The sequence below is a fragment of the Bos indicus x Bos taurus genome, chromosome 5 (assembly GCF_003369695.1).
Source record: "Bos indicus x Bos taurus breed Angus x Brahman F1 hybrid chromosome 5, Bos_hybrid_MaternalHap_v2.0, whole genome shotgun sequence".
Classification (NCBI taxonomy): domain Eukaryota; kingdom Metazoa; phylum Chordata; class Mammalia; order Artiodactyla; family Bovidae; genus Bos; species Bos indicus x Bos taurus.
The window spans coordinates 34,998,303-35,005,484 of record NC_040080.1 but is presented as its reverse complement, the minus strand read 5'-3'; the positions used below and the strand labels follow the sequence as shown (position 1 = coordinate 35,005,484).

Genomic DNA, 7,182 nt, shown 5'->3' with positions numbered 1-7,182 from the left:
TGTCCAGCTCTTTGTGACCCCATGGACTGCAGCATGCCAGGTTTCCCTGTCCTTTGCTGTCTCCTGGAGTTTGCTCAAACTCATGTTCATTGAGTCAGTGATGTCATCCAACCATCTCATTCTCTGTCTACTGAATCAGAATCTGCATTTTAACCTGATAATTCATTTGCTTGTTCACATTTGAAAGTGGTGATCAAAACATTTCTCAGTAAACATCAAATAGAGGTGCATACTACTGAGAAACTACTGTGGGGTTAGAAAAAGATTTCGTTTGTTTAGGTTATTTTTTAAAATATTTGCTGTTGGTTTTATATAGATATTCTTTATTTTGTTTATATTGTATCTCTTTCTTCCCTCTGATATTATTATTTGTTTGTTGGCCATATCACACCACTTGTGGGATCTTAGTTTCCCCACCAGGGATTGAACCTAAGCCCTCAGCAGTTAAAGCCCAGAGTCCTAACCACCGGACCATCAGGGAGTTTCCGGAGAAAGATTCATGTGAAAGGCATGATCAGTTATATTAACAAAGGCATTTGTTCTGGAGTTGAAGTGATTTTGTATCACTGTGCTCCAGCTAGTCTTGAGTCTGCTTGAAACCCAACATGTGCAGGTTTGATTGTGAAATTGATGCACTTTCTGAGTTGTTCATTCCTTCTAAGTTTTCTCCTGGCACTTCCTTTCTGTCTCAGCCTCATGAAAGAAAGTTATCATGGTGGTCTCCATAAAAATTACCACACAGGAAACAAAAGGAGACTTAATTACTGGATTCCCACACACTATTTATTCTTTATATTAGAGCCATCAGAGAGCCTCTGGGCTTATATGCACAATTAAAGAGATAAACAAGATAAACAAGATTCTCAGCCAAGTTGCAGCTGTTCTGAAGTTTCTTGTAACACTAACCTGATTAAGTTCTTCCTTTTATATCAAAGTAAGTTCTCTGCCAGTGACAGTTGGTTGTCTGATAACCTGAGGAACTCAAGTATTCTTGGGGGGCAGTGGAGATGCAGTGCTGACCCCAAGTGATCCCAATGAGTTTTCCTTCCCCAGCTCTGAGGGTGGTAGGTTTTCAGAACCAGAGACTAGGGTGCTGGGAGGCAAAGTCAGTTGGGTTGGGCTCCTACCAGAAACGTGTTCCTTGCTCTACTGTGCATGTGTTAGTCACTCAGTCATGTCCCACTCTTTGCGACCTCATAGACTGTAGCCTGCCAGGCTTTTCTGTCGATGGGATTATCCAGGCAAGAATACTGGAGTGGGTTGCCATTGCCTTCTCCAGGGGATCTTCCCGACCCAGGGATTGAACCTGGGTCTCCCTCACGGCAGGCAGATTTTTTACCATGTGAGCCACCTGGGAAACCCTACTGTGGACCAAAAGGGTCCATTGTCATCCTTGTTTAAAATACTTTCTCTAGTTTGCCATTAAATAACAAACCTACTTCTAACTTCCAGACAGTAGTTGTGTCACTAAAATGAAATTTGGTGTCAACAGTGATTAAAAAGGAAATCCCAGGCAGTTGTAGTGCAATTCTTGGACAATAGCCTGAAGTCAGGAGTTCTTGGCTTGAAGCTCTGACCCCCTGTTTCCTCCACTAGCTCCGCCAACTGGTCCCATGACTGTGAACAGACTAACTGCTCTAAAAAGAAGGGCTTTCTTTAGTCAATTGTTTAAATCTCTTCTCTAAGTTTCTTCAAGTCTGAGAAATCTCTCATTAGTAGACTCAGTCTTTCCCATAGCCCTTTCCATCTGTCCCCTCTCCTTTAATTTTTCTACTTTAAGAGCTAACTTGCTTAAAGATTACTCTTAGGACACAGTCAGGAGGCAATCATCTGGACTTCCCTGATGGTCCTGTGGTTAAGACTCCACCTGCCAATGCAGGGGACATGGGTTTGATCCCTGGTCTGGGAAGATTCCACCTGCTGTAGGTAAACTAAGCCTGTCTGTGTGACACAGCTACTGAAGCTCACATATCCTAGAGCCCATACTCTGCAACAAGAGAAGACACTACAATGGGAAGCCCACACAAGGCAACGAGAGAAAGTGTTAGGCATAGCAACGAAGAGCCAGTGTAGCCAAAAATAAAATAATGATAATAAATAAATAAAAACTTTTAAAAAGAGAAAGCAATTATCTACTTTTAAAAAGAGAAATATTAAGAAATATATACAAAAATCCAAAACATTATAAAGATTAATACCTTTATCACCTATGTACTCATCTCACAATATTAATAAATAAAATATTGCCATGAAATTTTAGTCCTTGAGAATTCCCCGGTAGGTCAGTGGTTAAAACTCCATGCCTCCAATGCAGGGGATGTAGATTTGATCCCTGGTTGGGGAGCTAAGATGCCACATGCCCTAAAAAAAAAGTTTAGTTCTCTTGATATCCTAATATCCTCTCATCTATTGCCATTCCTTCTCTACACCTAGGAAGTAACCTCTCTCCAAAATAGTCTTTTAGTCTTTAATGTAAATTTAAGTCATAGTGTTATATGCAAGGGATTTAGGCCTTATATTTCTAATAATAAATAGATTACAAATATGTTTAGCAGAATGTTGGGCAGATGGAACAAGATGCTAGGAGCAGAATATCCATCCCCATGGAAAGAGCTGGCTCTAGAATCATAATAAATTTACATTGTGACCTATGTGTGTCAACAAAAGGACTTTCCTTATTGCTGGTACTTTACATACCTGCTGCTGCTGCTGCTAAGTCGCTTCAGTTGTGTCCGACTCTGTGCGACCCCATAGACGGCAGCCCATCAGGCTCCCCCATCCCTGGGATTCTCCAGGCAAGAACACTGGAGTGGGGTGCCATTGCCTTCTCTGACTTTACATACCTAGAGCTCTCTAAATAGTACTAATTCTAACTTTTCTATTCCATTTTGTAATCACTTCCCTTCTTGTTCATTAGCTTTCTCTTTGGAAAATGAATATGGAAGAATATGCGAACAGTATATCAGAGAGACAATGACTACTTAAAGTTCCATTGGTTCAACAATGAACTTGTTTAATTTAGAACAAATATCAGTAATTATGTCAGTCTGAGCTGACAGTCACCTATAACAATGCTTGGAGTTACTAAACTTTTGCTCTGCCCACAATGTTTCCAAGATAATCTTTGCCTTTTCCTTGCCAACCATCTTCCAGCCAAACTGGTCACCTTTAAGGATTCTCAAAAATATTCAAATCTCTCTCTCTCTCCTTCCTCTTCTCAGATGATGACCTTGTCTAGAGCAGCTCCTCACTCCTCTTACCTCATCTCAGCTCTCTCTTAGTTTTACTCTAAGCATGCATCACAACTACAATTTTACTGTCTCCTCCTTTAAATTATAAGCACTATGTGGGCAGACACATTTTCTGTCTTCTTTATCAACTGCTTACCATAGTTTTTAGCAATAGGAGGGATTCAATTGTGTTTCAAAAGGAAAAATGTAAGAAAGAAGAAAGAAAGAAACAAAGAAAGAAAGGAGGAAGGGAGAAAGAGAAAGAAGGAGAAAAGGAAGTAAGGGGACAGAGAGCAGAGAAAGAGGAGAGAAAGGAAAGAAGGCAGAGAGTTCTCACTTTTTTTTTTTCAGTTCAGTTCAGTTCAGTCGCTTGGTCGTCTCTGACTCTTTGCGACCCCATGAATCACAGCACGCCAGGCCTCCCTGTCCATCACCAACTCCCGGAGTTCACCCAGACTCACGTCCATTGAGTCAGTGATGCCATCCAGTCATCTCATCCTCTGTCATCCCCTTCTCCTCCTGCCCCCAATCCCTCCCAGCATCAGAGTCTTTTCCAATGAGTCAACTCTTCACATGAGGTGGCCAAAGTACTGGAGTTTCAGCTTTCGCATCATTCCTTCCAAAGAAATCCCAGGGCTGATCTCCTTCAGAATGGACTGGTTGCATCTCCTTGGAGTCCAAGGGACTCTCAAGAGTCTTCTCCAACACCACAGTTCAAAAGCATCAATTCTTCGGTGCTCAGAGGGTATTAAATCTTTTATTGATTACCCATGATAATGGATGATACAGAAGCTTAATTCCCATCTATAACTTTATCTGGTACCATAATTCAATTTAGATATATTGCATACATATCTACTCAATTTAGATATATTGCCAACAATCATTAATGACCAAACAAAAAAAACAGAAACTCCATGACTTTTCATGGGTGACCCTTCTAACAATGAACTCCAGGTCACAACACATAACTGTCAGTTCAACTACACCAAGGTTCTGAAGACAGCAGCTTCTCCATCAAAGCAGGTTGTAAATAAGTTTCAAATGGAAACTGGCATTACTCTGAAGGAATTCTAACTTCACACTGGGGGTAATTTACCAAAATGGCCTCAGAGTAGACTAACTTTACACAACACATTGAAAAAATGTGAAAAAAATACACATTGATTCAGATTATTAGATTTAGCAATCAACAGCATGGGTGCAAAAAAAAAAAAAAGCCCTGCATTGAAACCCTTTGTTGGAATGCTTTACACTTTCCACAGAACAGAAACTAAAATAAGCTGTTATACAATTAGTCACAAGTATAGTCCTTAAGTTTTTAGCCCATACACATGAGTATTGTCTAAAACATGTCTTCTTTGTAGCAGGTAGGCCCTGTCACCACTCTGTGTGGCTGAGTTCACAAATCTGTTGTAATCTGTAGCTTCCCTGTCCCTTGTCTGACTTTCCTCTCCTGCTAAGCTTTGTTTCCTGGCAGTAATTAAAACCTCTGCCACTGCCATGGCTACTGCTGCTGCTGGAACCACCATGGCCATCTTGGTTTCAAGATGTGGCAGAGTACTGGCCTCAACCACCACAAGGGCCTGAACTTCGTCCTCCGAAGTTTCCTCCTGTCATGGGTCCAAAATTTGAAGACTGATAGTTGTAATTGCCAAAATCATTGATTCTGCCACCTCGAACGCTGCTTCCATCATCACCAAATCCATTATAGCTGTCCCCACTGCCACCACATCCATCATCATCACGGCTGCCACCAAAGCCGCCTTCACCACTGAAGTTTCCGCCATGACCAAAGTTGTCATTCCCACTGAAACCACCTTGACAACCACCACCAAAGTTTCCAGAATCTCTTTCACCTCTTTGGCCGGATGAAACACTAGCCATCTCTTGCTTGGATGGGGCTTTCCTTACTTCACAGTTGTGGCCATTCACTTTGGCTGGATGAAACACTAGCCATCTCTTGCTTGGATGGGGCTTTCCTTACTTCACAGTTGTGGCCATTCACTTTGGCTGGATGAAACACTAGCCATCTCTTGCTTGGATGGGGCCTTCCTTACTTCACAGTTGTGGCCATTCATAGGGTGGAGTTTCTGAATGACAGTCTTGTCTATGGCGTCACGGTATCAAAGGTCGCAAAAACAAGGCCTCTCTTTTTGCCACTGTCTCAATCAGTCATGATTTCAAACACTTCAGTTTCCCCATACGGTTCAAAATAATCTCTCAGGTAATGTTCTTCAGTGTCTTCTTTAGTGCCACCCATAAAAATTTTTTTCACAGTTAAGTGGGCACCAGGTCTTTGAGAATCTTCTCTTGAGACGGCCGTTGGGCTCCACAACTCTTCCGTCACCTTGCGTGGCCTCGCCTTCATGACCGCATCCACCTTCCCCACCGTGGTACACGTGACAAGCCCGAAGCTTCTGGAGTGCTTGGTGTTTGAAGCCCTCATCACCACACAGTCTGTGAGCATTCCCCATTGCTCAAAATGGCTCCTCAGGCTCTCATCGGTTGTTTCAAAGCTCAGATGTCTGACGGAGAGTTTTGTAGCTGTTTGAGTTCTTTGGGAAACTCTGACTTTGACATGACAGCAGTGGAGGTGGGGAGACTTCAGCAATGCTTCTCACTTTTTAAATATATGAATCTTGTGCCTTTTCTTTTAAGTAATTCATGGAAATATCCCTTATCTGTGGTTTCAAGTCATTGCCACAATGATTTCTATTGCACGGTAAATTGGGAATTTCATTACATTATTGGTTTGAAAGAGAATCTTGACATTTTCAAGTCCTTTAAAAAAACTTAAATCACCTGCACTAGCAGCATCTTTGGAAAGCTATTGTAGATTTAAAAAAAAAAGCTTTTAACTTTGAGATAATTACAGATTCACATGCAGTTGTAAGAAATAACTCACAGGAACCCTGTATATCCTTTGCACAGTTGCCCCCAGTAGCAACATCTTGCATTACTATAGTGCATGCGTGCTTAGTCACTTCAGTCGTGTCTGACTCTTTGCGACCCTATTAGCCCACCAGGCTCCTCTGTCCAAAGGATTGTCTACGCAAGAATGCTGGAGTGGGTTGCCATGCCCTCCTCCAGAGGATCTTCCCCACCCAAGATCAAACCCACATCTCTTTACATCTCCTTCTTTGACAGGAGGGATCTTTACTCCTAGCACCACCTGGAAAGCCCAGTACTATAGTACAACATCACCACCAGGAAAGCTATTGTTTTTAACAAAGTGACAAGTTCACCCCGTGCCTCCCACACCGCGACTTCCAATTCTTTGTTCATTCTCCATATCTCACAAAAGGGCTGGAGATAGTTTATCTAAAGGACAAATATAATACCATTGTTTTACAATTAATTACAATGGAGGAAACAAGGTTAAAAGCAGATAAGAAAATAGGTTAACTCTTGGGGCTAATTCAAAGCTTATAACCTAGTTCTCTGCAGAGTCCACAGATTCTAATTAATTTCCAACTGGAAACATGCCAACTTGTCAATGGAAGACAGCTTTTCTTAGTTCCTAAAACAATAGAAAGTTCTCATAAGGGACAACTAAGTATGCTTATAAGAGATACAGTTTTTATCAACTTCCTTGAATTATAGCAAATGTGACAACAAGTTGGGGACCACAAAGCTAACTTATTAGTTAAATAGCTTTCTCTCACAAGACACTAGATCTTATCATAAACCTTCAGGGTACACTTTCATAGAGTCACACACTCAATGCTAAATTCTCAAACCACAGTGTATCATTAAACTCCTGAGTCAGTCACAGGGAATAGGCAGCATGGTAATAATTACTCACAAATATTCTGATTTTCCTCCTTCTGGGTCCTTGTTAAGATTGCAATTTCCTGTCCCCTTAAAGTTAAGTATGGCTGGTGACTTGACTTCAGCCCATAAAATATGAGTGGAAGTGGTATGTGCCACTTCCAAGTAGAAGGATTTA

General features: G+C 41.5%; 1 pseudogene; it reads right to left on the bottom strand.

Moving 5' to 3' along the window:
* Positions 1-4,610: 4,610 nt before the first annotated feature.
* On the bottom strand, positions 4,611-5,813 carry LOC113893435 (annotated as a pseudogene).
* Between the last annotated feature and the right edge of the window lie 1,369 nt (positions 5,814-7,182).